Source organism: Rhinopithecus bieti, unplaced genomic scaffold (assembly GCF_001698545.2).
Source record: "Rhinopithecus bieti isolate Rb0 unplaced genomic scaffold, ASM169854v2 scaffold_52521, whole genome shotgun sequence".
NCBI classification, from domain to species: domain Eukaryota; kingdom Metazoa; phylum Chordata; class Mammalia; order Primates; family Cercopithecidae; genus Rhinopithecus; species Rhinopithecus bieti.
The window spans coordinates 832,050-846,218 of NW_016822521.1; positions in this window are offsets into that span (position 1 = coordinate 832,050).

Below are 14,169 nucleotides of genomic sequence, written 5' to 3' on the forward strand. Positions count from 1 at the left end.
TTTTTTTTTTTTTTTTTTTTTTTTACTGATTTGTTTGAATTTGTTGTAGGTTCTGGATATTAGTCCTTTGTCAGGTGTATAGATTGTGAAGGTTTTCTCCCACTCTGTGGGTTGTCTGTTTACTCCACTGACTGTTCCTTTTACCATGCAAAAGCTCTTTTGTTTAATTAGGTCCCAGCTATTTATCTGTTTTATTACATTAGTTTTGGGATCTTGGTTATGAAATCCTTGCCTAAGCCAATGTCTAGAAGGGTTTTCTGTTATCTTCTAGAATTTTATACTTTCAGGTCTTAGATTTAAGTCCTTAATCCATATTGAGTTGATTTTTGTAAGGTGAGAGATGAGGATCCGGTTTCATTCTCCTACATGTGGCTAGCCAATTATCCCAGCACCACTTGTGGAAAAGGGTGTCTTTTCCCCAGTTTATGTTTTGTTTGCTTTGTTGGAGATCAGCTGGTTGTAAGTATTTGGGTTTATTTCTGGGTTACCTATTCTGTTCTATTGGTCAATGTGCCTATTTCTATACCAGTACCATGCTGTTTTGGTGACTATGACCTTATACTATAGTTTGAAATTAGGTAATGTGATGCCTCCAGATTTGTTCTTTTTGCTTAGTTTTGCTTTGGCTATGCAGGCTCTTTATTGGTTCCATATGAATTTTAGAATTTTTTCTAATTATGTGAAGAATGATGGTGTTATTTTGATGGGGATTGCATTGAATTTGTATATTGCTTTTGATAGTATGGTCATTTTCACAATATTGATTCTACGCATCCATGAGAATGGGATGTGTTTCCATTTGTTTATGTTGTCTATGATTTCTTTCAGCAGTGTTTTGTAGTTTTCCTTGTAGACGTCTTTGTATTCCTTGGTTAGGTTTTTAATACATATTTTATTTATTTATTTATTTATTTGCAGTTATTGTAAAAGGGATTGGGTTCTTGATTTGATTCTCCACTCAGTCACTAGTGGTGTATAGAAGAGCTACTGATTTGTGTACATTAATCTTGTATCAGAAAACTTCGCTGAATTCTTATTCAAGGTAAACAATCATATTGTCAGCAAACAGTGACAATTTGACTTCCTCTTTACTGATTTGGATGCCTTTTCTTTCTTTCTCTTGTCTGCTTGCTCTGGCTAGAACTTCCAATACTGTGTTGAAGAAGTGTGGTGAGAGTAGGTATCCTGATCTTTTTCCAGTTCTCAGAGAGAATACTTGCAACTTTTCCCCATTCAGTATTATATTGACTGTGAATTTGTCATAGATGGCTTTTATTACACTGAGGAATGTCCCTTGTATGCCAATTTTGCTGAGAGTTTTAATCATAAAGGAATGCTGGAGTTTGCTGAAAACTTGTTCTATATCTATTGAAATGATGTGATTTTTGTTTTTAATTGTGTTTACATGGTGTATCACAACTATTGACTTGCCTGTGTTAAACCATCCCTGCATTTCTGGTATGAAACCCACTTGATCATGGTGGACTATCTTTTTGATATATTGTTGGATTCAGTTAGCTAGTAGATTGTTAAGGATTTTAGCATCTGTGTTCATCAATGATATCGGTCTGTAGTTTTCACTTTCGGCTATGTCCTTTCCTGGTTTTGGTATTAGGGTGATGCTTGTTTCATAGAATGAATTAGAGAGGATTCCTTCTTTCTCTATCTTTGGGAATAATGTCAAAAGGATTGGTATTAATGCTTCTTTGAATGTCTGGTAGAATTCTGCTGTGAATCCATCCAGTCCTGGGCTTATTTTGTTGGTAATTTTTATTACTATTTCAATCTCACTGCTTCTTATGGTCTGTATAGGACATCTAATTCTTCCTTATTTAAGCTAGGAGGGTTGTATTTTTCAAGGAATATATTCATCTCCTCTAGGTTTTCTAGTTTATGTGCATAAAGGTGCTCATACTAGCCTTGAATGATCTTTTACATTTCAATGGTGTCATTTGTAATATCTCTGTTGCATTTCTTAGTGGGTTTATTTGGATTTCCTTCTTTTCTTGGTTCATCTTGCCAATGGTCTACCAATTTTATTTATCTTTTCAAAGAATCAACTTTTTGTTTACATTTTGTGGTTTTTTGTTTGTTTCAACTTCATTTAGTTCTGTTCTGATCTTGGTTGTTTCCTTTCTTCTGCTGGGTTTGGGTTTGGTTTTCTCTTTTTTCTCTAGTTCCTTGAGGTGTGACCTTAGAGTGTCAGTTTGTGCTCTTTCAGTCTTTTTCATGCAGCCCTTTAGGGCTATGAACTTTCCTCTTAGTGTTGTCTTTGCTGTATCTCAGAGGTTTGGGTTGGTTGTGTCATGATTGTCAATCAGTTCAAAGAACTTTTTAATTTTCATCTTGATTCAATTTTTGATGAAATGCTCATTCAGGAGCAGATTATTTAATTTCCATGTATTTTCATGGTTTTGAAGGTTCCTTTTGGAGTTGATTTTCAGTTTTATTCCACTGTGGTCTGAGAGAGTGCTTGATATAATTTCAATTTTCTTAAATTTATTAAGGCTTGTTTTATGGTCTATCATATGGTCTATCCTGAGAAAGTTTCATGTGCTGTTGAATAGAATGTGTATTCTGCAGTTGTTGAAGTGTTCTGTATATATCTGTTAAGTTCATTTGTTCTAAGGTGTAGTTTAAATCTATTGTTTCTTTGTTGACTTTGGTGTATATATGTTAGGAGTATATTTTCCTGTTGGACAAAGTCTTTTATCATTACATATTTGTCCCTTTTAACTGCTGTTGCTTTAAAGTTTGTTTTCTCTAATATAAGAATAGCTATCCCTGTTCATTTTTGGTGTCCATTTGCATGAAATACCTTTCCCACCCCTATGCTTTAAGTTTATATGAGTTCTTATGTGTTAGGAGAGTCTCTTGAAGGCAGCAGATAGTTGGTTGGTAAGTTCTTATCCATTGTTCTGTTCTGTATCTTTTAAGTGGAGCACATAGGACATGCACATTTATTGTTAATATTGAAATGTGAGGTCCCGTTGCATTCATTGTGCTCTTTGTTGCCTGTGTACTTTGGTGTTTATGTTTTTGTTTTGCTTTTAACTTGTAATGGAGAATTTTCTCAGCAATTTTTTTGTCTGGAAAAGATCATATCTTTCCTTCATATATGATGTTTAGTCTCGCTGGATACAAAATTCTTGGCTGATAATTGTTTTGGTTAAGGAGGCTGAAGATAGCCCCAATCCCTTCTAGCTTGTAGTGTTTCTGCTGAGAAATCCATTAATCTTATAGGTTTTCCTTTATAGGTTACCTGGTGCTTCTGTCTCAGAACCCTCAAGATTCTTTCCTTCGTCTGAACTTTGGATAATCTGATGACAACATGCCTAGGTGAAGATCTTTCTGTGAATTTTCCAGGTGTTCTTAGTGCTTCTTGTATTTGGATGTCTATGTCTCCAGCAAGGTCGGGCAAGTTTTCTTCAATCATTCCCCCAAATATGTTTTCCAAGCTTGTAGAAGTCTCTTTTTCCTCAAGGACACCGATTATTCTTAGGTTTGGTCATTTAACATAATTCCCAACTTCTTGTATGCTTTGTTCTTATTTTTTCTTTGTCTTTGTTTTATTGGGTTAATTCAAAAACCTTGTCTTTGAGCTCTGAATTTCTTGCTTCTACTTGTTTAATTCCGTTGCTGAGACTGTCCAGAGCATTTCACATTTTTAAAAGTGTGTCCAAAGTTTCCCAAAATTTTGTTTTTTCTTTAAACTAGCTATTTCCTTGAATATTTCTCCCCTCACTTTTGTTATCTTTTTTTTTTTTTATTTCCTTGCACTGGATTTCACCTTTCTCTGGTCCCTCTCTGATTAGCTTAATAACTAGCCCTAACTGGTGTGGTAAGGCAATAGTTCTGTTCCCCATCTATGTGACCCATGCCACTCCTCCCTGACTCCTACACAGAGATGCCTGCTTTCTTCCTCCCCTTCCTTTTTACTGGTCCAAAACATCTCTATCTTTGCTAATGAATTTTCCTAAAGTATAATATTTAAGTACTGAATTATTATCAGGCAACTCCTTTGGTTTTAGTTATCTTCCCCTACAGTAAGCTACCATCTCTACTTGGCAACTGAGGACTTGCTGTACGATGCTGCAGCTCTCTGCTTTTTTGGTATGACTTCCTGTCTCTTGGCCAATGGGTCTCAGCCAAAAAAAAAAAAATATTTCCCTTTTCTGCATTGATAAGATAAATGGTATAAACTTTTTTCTTGGGAAAAGGCATTTTCTGACTGGAGTCTGATCTGAAAATGAACTTTCATTGCATACCCTAACCCTCTCCTTGGAAATAGGTGCTTGGTGCCTTACTGCTAATCATGTAATTTTTGATATCTGGGTGGTTGCTTGGAGATACAGGCAGCCTTATAAAAAATACTCTAAGAGGGCACAGGCGGAAGCATTTAAATCAGCTTTGTAGGATCAGCTAAGTGTGTCCCAAGAGAAGAATCTTCAGCTGAGTTTTGAGAAGTGGGAATGTGCTTTCATTAGAAGGTTATGAGACCAAAAAATAATAATAACTGAAATGTAAAAAGCTTCCAAGACTGCTGAAAGATGTTAGTGAGTGGTCAGACATCAAATAAGAAAAGTAAATAATACAATAACATAATACAGCAGGAGTTTATAAGCTGTATTTGTGTTGTGATAACTACACAGATGGTTAAAGATTTGAGGAAGAAGTGAGGGGATGACCAAAAATATGGAGTTTATCCAGAGAGCAGGTTGGTTACACATGCTGAAATTCCATCATCTTAAAAGTTCTATTTGAGAAACAAAAGGAGGATTTTGTGTGTGTGTGTGTATATACATATATATGTATATACACTCACACATATATATATATTTGGAAAACATAGTGTTGAAAAATTTATTCTTGGGCTTTAAAAAAATACAGCACCATGGTAAGCCATAGAGATATTTGCTCTGTGAATATTGTACTGTGAAAAGGAATTCATATCTCTGCACCCTGAATTCTTGTTCATTGTGACATTGTGGCTCTGTCATTCGTTGGTTCTTCTGTGGAATATAAAACTCCTGAGCCCAAATACAGAGTGTGTGATTTTCAAGGAATGGGAAGGGAAGGCAGTGAACAGTCAGACTGAGATGTGTGTGGGTGGTTAGTGCCTGGCACAGATTGCTCAGGCCAGTTTCCACTAGCCAAGGTATATTAGCAATGAATGCCCACCCCAACCTTCCTTCTCCCTCTGCTGTGACTTCCTGTTAAGTTAACATTTCAGATCTAATGTTAGCCAAAGACTCTCTAGGTTGTACTTGGCATTTCTATGAGCCAAGTTGTAGAGTCCATATGACAAGGAATTTGAACTTTCTTGAAGATTGAAGTTTCTCCTTGAAAAGAATGTTCTCACCTCACAGGAGGCCTTTTTAAAAAAATATGTACAACTGAAATAACACCCTTTTGATTCCTAAAATATGCCCTATAATCATCAGATCAGTGATGTTTCCTGAATACTAAAGGAATTTCTAAATAAAAAGAGATTCTGCTGAAAAGCCTTAAAAAATAAAGAACTATTTCTTCATGATAAAATTGAAAAATGAGGTGTCTTGCCTTTCTCCATCCGAAACAAATGTGAGGCACAGAACTTGGACTGGTATAAGGAATGTGTTATTTTCAGGAACATTAATCAAAATGCATTCTAAATGTCATCCTTGCCAAGTAAATATTAATGCACTTGAGTCTCCTCAGAGGCAATAGAGGTCTATTTCAGCTTGGTGCAATCTGATTATTCCTACCACAGTAATGTTAGTGCTGAACTTAGAAATCAATTAAATTGTAAGATTTAGAGATGAGAAGGTAGATCCAGGTCTTCCTAGAATCCCAAAGTAGATTTTAGGACAAGGAACTTCCGTTCAACCCTGTTGTTCTACAGTTAAGGAAACCAGAAAGGCTTAGCAGCTTGCTTATGGTCATCAGCACGTTTTAGCTCCTTAGACCTTGTCTGTCAAATAGTAACACTTCTGGCCAAAAATTAATTCAAACCATGGGACAGCTGGAACTAGACCCTGGTCTGGAGTTCTTTCTACCATTCTACACAAGACACAAAAGTAGAAGAATGTGAGACCTACCAGGAAAGTAAGAGTTCAGGAAGTCATGTGAGAATTCAAGTTATATTTACACTTCTAGTGATTTCCCTAATCAGACTCTGTTCTATTCTGAAACTACTTAAAGACTTAGCACCTGAAGTGGCAAATAAGCAGGAATAGTGTCTCCAGAAAACAACACTAAAGCCAATAGAGACAGTCAGGTTATCACTGAGCAATGACTCATGCAAGCCATGGGCCAAGCAAAGTGAGATGGTCTTTGTGCAACACACACACGCACACACAAACACATGCACACACACCCTCAGGCCCTTGAGTAACTTTGCCCCAAAATCCCAGGTCACAGAGGTATATGCTTGTTCATAACGTGAGGAAGACCTTCCATCCCTTTGGGTCACAACAACATGGTTTTTCCCAACTCCATGAGCTCCACCACTGTTCGTTGTTACTCTAAGTAAATGTGCAGCCATTTTACAGAAGTTACAGAAGCAATACAAGTATTCCAAGCATTCTGTCTCATCTGGATCTTCCAGCTCCTTTACAAATCCCACATTACAAACATAACACAGTGAAAGCAGTCCCCTTCCAGGTATTTTTCTATGGAAGAAACTCCTTGCATGCAAAGTTAACGCATTGCTTGAACAATTGAGTGAGTGCTAATCAGAGTCTCAGAAAAAATAGAAAGCCATTCTCAACCATAATAAGGGGAGAGAATATTTATATTTATATTCTCTATTATTTATTTTGTGGTCTTCATGTCTTGCTTTATTGAACTAGCAAACAGAATCAAGCATAAACCTGAGTCCATTAACTGCTTAATAAATACTTAAAAATTGATGAAATTATTTATTGATATTCAGGTTAAAATTTCTTCAGATTATGTTTTATTTTGTATGTTCAACTTTTATTTTAGATTCAGGGGATATATGTACAGGTTTGTTACATAGGTATATTGTATCTCACCGGGGTTTCGGATATGACTGAACCTGTCACCCAGGTAGTGAGTCTAGTACCCAAACTTTACTTTTTAATCCTTGCCCCCCTCTCTCCTTCCTCTAATAGTGTCCAGTATCTATTGTTACCATCTTCATGTCCATGAGTACCCAGTGTTTAACTCCTACTTACAAGGGAGAACATGCAATATTTCATTTTCTGTTCCTGCATTAATTCTCTTAGGATAAGAGCCTCTAGATGAATCCATGTTGTACAAAGGACGTGATTTCATTTTTTTGGCTACAGAGTATCCCATGATATATATGTACTACATTTTCTTTATCCAATACACTGGTGATGGTCACCTCACTAATTCCATAAGACTTTTTTATTATTTGTTCCCCAAAAAAGTTTTCAGTAAAAGAAGCAAAATAGGGAGAGTAAAATCAGTAAAGATTCAATGTATTATATGCAGCAGTTATTATCAACTGCCCACCAAAGGTATCCTTCCTTTTTCCTGACTAATAAATTCTAATTTAATTTAGGATTCAGTAGAGATCATTTGATTTCCAGGAAGATGGTGGTCCTACTGCAGGGGATAAATCAGATTAAGCCAGACAGAACTCTCATGCCCTCTTGTCAGTAACTGTCCTAAGGATGGGCATGTGGTCCCATGATAGATAACAGGATCTGAGGTAAAGTTTTCTGGGGGCTTCTGGGAAGGATTTTCATCTATCAAAAATCTGTACCCTCCTCCTCTTTCCTGCTTAAGTTGCTGCCATTTGAGGACATGATATTTGGAGTTGATGCCACAACCTTTGTGACAATAAGGCAAAATACTTATCCAAATGTTTTGACATCATCATTGAACACTGAGCCAAACATGGAATAGGCTGCCTTTTAGTTCCTTGTTTACAGAAGAAAGACAAACACCAATTGTTTAAGCCACCTTAACTGGTGCATTCCACTAGTTGCAGCTGAGAGTATATTACTAATATAGTGTGGCTTTCCTTTCCTTATTTGTATATGTATACTTTAAAATCTAATATAAACTTCCCAAAAGAACAACTAATCAATGGTGATAATCACTTACTGGTTTAGATGATAAACTTTATGTTATAAATTGACACATATGAAAGTGTTAGCTGTACCTAGATATCTACCATGAAATGTAGGGGAAAACTTGAACTGGATTCAATAGAGGTAATTATTTGCGAATTCATTCATTCGACAAATATTTATCTGGTGTATCCTAGGTAAAGGAGCTATTGTAGATACTGGAAAGAGTTGTGCACAGTCAGATAAATCCCTTTCCTTCATGAAGCTTACATTCTAGTGGGGCAGAGAGAAAATGAATGTGAATATTAATACTGAGGAGAAAAATAGAATGACATGTAAGAGTAACTATAGTGATATCTTTAAATAAGGTAGCTGGGGAGGCTGAGACGTAGGAGGATAAAAATCCAGCAGGCTGTTATCAATACAAAGGGATATCCAGAAGAATAATTATCAATAAACCCAATTGTTGAGGATCAAAGAAAGTCTCAGCTTATACTACAGTAACAAATTATCATAAAGTGGGTAGCTTAAACAACAGGTGTTTATTTCTCCTGGTTCTGGAGGCTGGAAGTCTAACATCAGGGTGCGAACATGCTTGGATTCCTGATAAGGGCTCTCTTCCTGGTTATGTCTTCACAAAGAATTTCCCTTGGTGCATGCACAAGATAAAGAGATCTTGTGTCTCTTTCTCTTCCTACTGAGAAAAGAAAAAGACCCTTTCACACTGTTTTATATTGTTTTACACTCGGTACCTGTTTTAAAGAAAAAAAACAAGGAAGTAAAATCAAAGACAGGCAGCCCGGCGCCAGGCCCAAAACCAGGCCTGGGCCTGCCTGGCCTAAACCCAGTAGTTAAAAATCAACTGATAACTTAGAAACTGATGTTATTCATAAACTCCAGACATTATATAGAAGAACATTGTGAAACTCCCTGCCCTGTTCTGTTGCTTTCTGACTTGCGTGAAACCCCTGTCACATATCTCCTAGATTGCTTAATCAATCATGACCCTTTCATGTGAAATCTTTAGTGTTGTGAGCCCTTAAAAGGGACAGAAATTGTGCACTTGGGGAGCTCGAATTTTAAGGCAGTAGCTTGCCAATACTCCCAGCTGAATAAAGCCCTTCCTTCTACAACTTGGTGTCTAAGAGGTTTTGTCTGAGGCTCGTCCTGCTACACTACAAAGGCATTAATCCCATCATGGAGTTCCACTCTTATGACCTAATCTAACCCTAATTACTTCCTAAAGGCCCCACCTGCAAATATCATCTCACTGAGGGTTAGGGTTTCAATGTACGAATTTTTAGGGAACACATTCAGTCCGTAGTAGAGACATTCGGGGCTGATTAAGGAAAAAACACATGACCACAAGAGCCAGTAACCACAACAAGCCTTACTGTGTGGCATTTGGACGGGGTTGCAGGAGGAAGAATGTCTCTCTCAGTAGGATCCAGAAGTTCTGGTATAGGGATCCTACAGCTAGGTCATACCCCAGCACCATAAAGAAAACAGTAGGATGGCTTAGGAACTCCCAGGAGACAGGGGGATCAGAGAGGTATATGTGTCAAGGTAATGTCACTCAGCAGCATGACAGAAACTCACTGGATCAGCTTGGGCCTTATAACTGCTAGGCGCTATGCTATAATAAATAACAGCTATCAGGTGAGGTTTTGCAGGGTACACAAAGTGGGTAATTTCTAAATGACTAAAAAATATGCTGGTTTGAGATCAGTCTGAATTTGGTGCCTGCAGACTTTTGAGCTAACGAGTCAGCCTTCAGTGGAGAAATAAACAACTTAGGTGTTTAACACACAGAGGCCATCTTTAGCTCATTTATATAACACCAACCTATTTTTTCCAGGGCAGGGCTGGTAAATCATAACTGAAACTTGCCATACAGCTTCTGAATAAAGCCAGACATGTCTTAAGGAATAGTGTTTATCAACTAAAAGAGATGGAGACTTAAAAACTTTCCTGATTGTACAAGAAAACAAGATGAAGAAACATAAAATTGGCTAGCTTCTCAAGTTTTCTATTTAACTACTAAAGGATGTGAGAAAACTAGTGGAAGTCAGCCACTTCCATCTCCAGATGTGGCAGAAACAGCATGTTTAAAAGAACAAATGTTTAATCCACAAAGTGCAGTTTCAGCAAGGTTGTTAGAGAATTTTGCTTTTAATTAAGGCTTGGACACTAAGGAACAAGAAGCAATGAAAACGACACCTTATCCAAGTGATTCCACTCAACACAGAGGTAAAAGGAACCTTGGTAAAAGAAACTGAGGCTCAGAAAGGCATATGACTTGTCCAAGATCACACTGTTAATTAGGGAAAGCCTAACCTCCCACTCCTTGGATTCCCAGTCTAAGGCTTGTCCCTTTACATTACAGCATTCCCCAGCAAGCCTTTGTTGATTATACCATATAATCTACTAACTTCTTGGTTTAGAGAGGTTAAAGTACATTGAGTGCCATTTTGAATTGTAAATCTTTCTAAAGAAAACTTTAGATATTTAACTTCTATAAGATTTTTTCCAAAGCTAACAATATAGACTTAATTTCTTAAGAACCATGGTTATATTTTGAGTATTTTCATAAATGCCCATTTTCTTGAAAAAAGCAAGGATAGCTCAATTATCAGACAGACAGATGCTCTTCTGGAGGCCATTTAATAGCAAAACAGAGCTTTTGCTCTTAGCTTGAGAGTCTGGGACTAAGCACTCTGTGAGAACAAATATTTAAAAGACAACTAGAGCATTTGTTTCATGTTTTAATTTTCTCATGACCACAAAGGAGCTCAAGGTAAACCATAAGACAATTCTCCATCTTTGAAAGTTAATCCTTAAAAATACAGTTGTAAGCAGAATTCTATTAGAAGAATGCATTAATCTTTCTCATTACAGCCAACTTCCTTTTGAAAGGTTTGATTTATTTTCACTGTTTATAGACACAAATCTCACATTGAGACCTTGGTCATAAGACAGGACAGATCCTTCCACCTCTAAATTACAGCAGATTAGTTAAGGCAGTTCTAGCAGCTATAAAGGTAAATCCCCAAAATCTCAATCCCTAGCACAATCAAATTTACTTTAGTTAAATCTAATAGGACATGCAGTGGATGGTTTTCACAAAGTGATACAGCAATCCAAAGATCCTTCCATTCACCATCCCCTTTAACAGACATCAGCAAACTTTTGCTGTGAAGCAGAGCTAGAAATATTTTAGGCATAATAAGCCAGCCCATGCCTGTTGAAACTACTCAAGTTTACTGTTGTCATTTGAAAATAGTCGCAGATAATACCTAAATTAACAAGCAGGACTATGTTTCAGGGTAAGTTTGTTTATGAAAGCAGGTGGTAGATTGGATTTCACCCACAGGCTACTGTTTGCCAATCACCACCCTAGAACCTCAGAGTGCTTTGCTTCTAACCAACTAGAAAGGAAAGAGACAGCATAGATGTGTGTGTGTGTGTGTGTGTGTGTGTGTGTGTGTGTGTGTACCAGATGGACCTGGACCCGGCCTGGAAGAGGCAAACATAATGTGGCCAGACTTCAGTTACACAGCCATACAAAGCAGCAGAGGAAAATGTAGACTTGCTGCTTGCCAAGAGATATATACAAGTAATGACACTGTTAACACATACCAAGTATTCATGGTCCACCCTTCTGGTCACCAAATGTCTATTTTATACTTATCTCTTATCTATAGAACACATTTACCAGCACCCCCTTCCCCCAGCTGAAAGGTACATCCAAAGCCCCATGAAGTCACCACATCCAGTTTCAAAAGCAAACTATCCACTTGACGCAGTCTGTCAAGTCCAAAGGTGGCTCCTTGTAGCCTGGTAACTAGGATATAAAATAACTAGTGATTTTAGAATGAAATATCAAGTTATCTTTCCACCTTTCACAAATATCCAATATACAATGGTGAAGTAGGAACAGGATAATTATAATAAAATATTCTGTTCAAAACAGGAAAGACTATAAGGCACATAAGCAGCCCCTGGTCAATGGAAACAATACAGTCCTGTCGCGTAGCCTCTGTGAAGGCTCCACCCTGGGGAGCTGTGAAGTACTTTGCTTACATACTGATTCTGCTACCTGGAAGGTACCTGTTTGTCCATCAGTTTCCATGGTCACAGATACTATCTTCTGAGACTGTCTTCCTTGTTCATTAACCTCCAAGGCCATGTCCAAAATGGACATTTGTAGGCTTTTTACAGCACATTCCCTGCCAAAGCTTCTTTTAAGATCTCTAAATAGTCCCAAACTTATAGCTGCTTCATACTTACCCTGGCAATAGATTTCCCCCAGTATTTTTCAGGTGAAAAGCCACTTCCAGTTAGTTGCAAGGGCCAATAACCACATCCAAAATTCTTTATCAGATGTAGTTTCTAAATTTGTTTTCCTTCCTAATGTCTTTACTCTATGCCCCTGTCTATCTGTCTCTTTCTCTCTCTCTCCCCAACCCCACCCCTTTCTTTCAATTTTACTGTGGCTACATTGATGCTGTCTGAAACAAGAGAATTTGATGGAATGGTAACACTGTTAATCTGAGTTATTGTGTTTTGCTGAGAGATTTTATTCATCTTTTCCAAACCAGCCTTTTAAGTCTTAAATCTCACTATTCAGAGTCCAGAGATGGTTGACTTTTCCAACCTGTAAGGCCCTTGAAAACCAAGAAATTTTCTGTTCCCTTGATCCTCTGCTCAAAAACTGGCCAAATCTTTGTCTCTTTATTATAATACTTTTCTCAAAATAGCAATAACAGTCAACATAATCACAGTGACTGTCATTCTGGTAAAGTTGATATAGGAATGCTGGAAAAGGAAGGGCATAGTCCCTTTAAATGATATGGAATGGCGGAAGGAAAGTGTGGGATAGAGGAGGCCATGGTCCCCACGAATCTAGGTGAGGACAGGCATTTCCTGCCCAAATGCTGCATTTCCCAAGACCACCCTAGCATGCCACACCCCCATCCTGGGCCTATAGAAACCTGAGAACCTAGCAAGCAGACACACAGGCGGCTGGACATTGTGAGGAACACATCAGTGGAATAAGACATAAGTGGTTGGTCATCAAGAGGACTTGAGAGGAGCATGCCAGCAAAAGGGCACACCCATAGGGATGGGCATGCCAGCAGGCCATCCACCTGCTAGATGAGGCAGAGTTTGGCCAGGGCAGTTGGAGGAGACCTAAGGCAGCTGAATGGCCCAACTGCAGGGGAAAACCATCTCCCATCTGGTTCCGCATCAGCTGAGAACTACTTCCATTCAATAAAACTTGGCACTCATTCTCCAAATCCACATGTGATCTGATTTTTCTACTACACCAATGCAAAAACCCAGGCTACAGAAATCCCTCTGTCCTTGTGATAAGGAAGGGGTCTAATTGAGCTGGTAAACACAATCCACCCATAGGCAAACTAAAAGAGCATCCTGTAACACACAATGACTGGGGCTTCAGGACCTGTAAACATTCACCCCTAGACACTGCCATGGGGTGGGTTGAAGCCCCACAGCCTGCACATCTGTATGCTCCCCTAAAGGTTTGAGCAGTGGGGCACTGAAGAAGTGAGCCACACCCCATTGCATGCCCTGGGAGGGGACAAAGGAACCTTTCAACTGGGCCTCACCCCAGATCCAGGAAGGTGAGTGTGAATAAATGCAAAACTGTTGGGTCTGCCTCTCTTCCAAAACCCTGCCACCTCTCTCTTTCCTGTAAGAGTCTCTGTTTCACTTCACGGAGTTTTAAACCTCCGTAACTGGGCCTGTCAAAACCCCCAGACTTTGTCCCTTTTCTCTCATAGGGTTTGAAATGGTTCTTATCTCTTTCTGTATAATGTTAACAGTTTTGCTACAGACTACAGGAATGTTGCTAAGTAAAATGAACATTTGCCTCAGTCACCAAACGTACAAATCAGACCCATTTTTCCTAGAAGTGCCATGTATGCCTCCATCTCAACAACTGCAGGCATGCATGGCTCAGGTCACCCCTTCTTACCCTTTTCCCTCCCAGCTCGGGCCCTAGGCATGCCCGCAGCAGGCAAAGGCTGCACCCAACAGACATGAAGGCAGGTGGGAGAAATCCACGGTGGTAGCCTAGATTCCACAGGGCTAACGG